Source organism: Pteropus alecto, unplaced genomic scaffold, assembly GCF_000325575.1.
Source record: "Pteropus alecto unplaced genomic scaffold, ASM32557v1 scaffold42, whole genome shotgun sequence".
NCBI classification, from domain to species: Eukaryota; Metazoa; Chordata; class Mammalia; order Chiroptera; family Pteropodidae; genus Pteropus; species Pteropus alecto.
The window spans coordinates 7,386,968-7,389,299 of record NW_006434825.1 but is presented as its reverse complement, the minus strand read 5'-3'; the positions used below and the strand labels follow the sequence as shown (position 1 = coordinate 7,389,299).

Here is a 2,332-nt window from a genome sequence, read left to right as displayed (position 1 = left end):
AGAGGAAGAGGAAGGAAGGAAGGAAGGAAGGAAGGAAGGAAGGAAGGAAGGCAGGTAAGCAAGCAAGCAGTAGTTTTTAGAGTTGAAATATGGATGATTACACAATAAAATTAATTAAAGGGACTCTGCCTTGGTTAAATTAAAAGTACCACAAAAAACAATGTATAAGTTACATTGTGTGGTCACTCTGGGAGCCTTGCAGATGATAAATGCAAATTGGAGAATATTGGTGGTAGAACCCAGGAGATATATCCAGTTCGGCATTTGATATTTGTACTCAAATTTCAAATAGCAGTCAAACTTGAGGTAACTATCTATAACAAGCCTATAAGCATTCTTGAGGAAATGACAGTGATTAGTTACCCAAACAAACAAACAAATATATTTTGTTTTGGACTTCATTGGTGTTGTATTGTGAAAATGGTTATGTTGGGAGGCCAAAACTACATCTTGGAGTTGATTTTTAACTGAATAATTTTGGTAAAGCAATATAATCCGTTGAGTGTTAGTCTCCATCTAAAATATGGGAATAACATTATCTACTTTATAGTTCTTTAGTGAGAACTAAAGAGCTATATGTGAAATATCTTGCACTATATGTAGTAAATACTCATTATGCATTATGCTGATGATGCTGATAATTACAAAAGGCAAAGGCTAAAATGCCCTTGACTATGTGCCCAATACTATCCGAGCACTTTTAATTTTTTCTCATGTAATATTTATCATAATTCTGTAAATAATGTGTTAAGTTCTTGAGTTTCGTTTCCTCAGAAATAAAATGAGGTCAAATAACTTGTTCAGGATCATGTAGATACTCGGAGGCAAAGATGGAGCCCCAAACATTGTTTGTCTACTGCAAACGCTACTACTATCTTTTACTCTCCAGCAGATGCTCTTCAGTTCTTTGTCAGACTAGAAAAGAGATCTAAATCTTTAAGGCTATAATCATACCTTATACTTTATTTATCTACCTCATTCATGTAGATAAAGCATATAGTGTAAGTTTCTTATCTTAGAGTCCTGTGTTATATTTTTAAACTGCCCCTTCCATGGAAACTTGGGAGGTATATCACAGATACAGAGAACAAACTGATGGTTGCCAGATGGGAGTGGGCTCAGAGGGCTGGGCGAAAAAGGCAAAGGGATTAAGAACTATAAGTTGGAAGTTACAAAATGGTCATAGGGATATGAAGTACAGCATAGGGAATATTGTCGACTAACTTGTAATAACTATGTATAGTGCCAGGTAGGTACTACATTAATAGGGGGGATCACTTCATAAGTTCTGTAAACGTCTAACTACTATGCTATACACCAGAAACTAATATAAAATAATATTAAGTGTCAACTCTAATCGAAAAATAAAAATTAGAAAAAAGAATAATTCATTAGACATAAGAAAATAAAAGAAAAAGGAAATATCAGATGACACATTTAAAGTCATTGGCTTGAGTTTTGGGAAGTGAGGTTATTTCATTATTGGGGCAGTTGGAATTCCACGGGGTAATATCCATCCATCCATGATTAATCGAATTAGAATATTGGAGAGTAGCCATGACAGTTAACTCAATTTAAACCTTGTAGCATTGTCAGTGGTGTTAACCAACTCTAAATGTATAACAAGGCTATGGTCATTTAGTGTGTGCCTTAGAAATACCTTTGTATTTAACCAAGAAAAAAAAAGATCTTCGAAGGTTTTAGAGGTCTGAATTTAACCAATTATCAAAAAGAAAATTTGATATATCAAATGCAAGTCTGTTTTTTTCATATTCAAAAATCAAACGCTTTCCCCCTCTTGGCTTGTTTATAAATATTGGGTACCACAGAAACACAAATAAATAATTGGCTCTTTCCAATCCGTTCTGTATAATTTATGAGATCAAAAAATCGTACAGTTAGGGTCAAACTGTATTGTATTTATTACAAATGAAAAATCATCACATGTCTCAAGTCAGTAATGTATTAATGGACCAGATTTCTGTGCGTGTGTGTGTGTGTGTGTGTGTGTGTGTGTGTGTGTTTGTATAACTTTTTAAATTTAAGGACCTAAGGATTAAAGATTAAGTACTAAATTCTCTACTATCGGAATTAACCTGGAAAGATTAGAAGATTACTATCTTTTTACAATGATGAAAATCTTTATGAAAACAATATTAAAATGACTTGGGCTTAACTTATCCAAAAAGATCCCAAGGTCAATATTTAATAAAAAATAAAATTCATAAAAGATATGATTCCCCGTCTTTAACATTATTCCTTTTATCATTGTTAAGGACACCCTCTCAATAATTGTTTGGTTTGGGCCTTTTGCTAGGGTTTTGATGTTTAT

General features: G+C 33.2%; 1 protein-coding gene across 1 annotated transcript in view; it reads left to right on the top strand.

Moving 5' to 3' along the window:
- The window catches only part of CDH8 (cadherin 8), a 300,666-nt gene that overhangs the window by 237,454 nt on the left and 60,880 nt on the right, over positions 1–2,332 (top strand).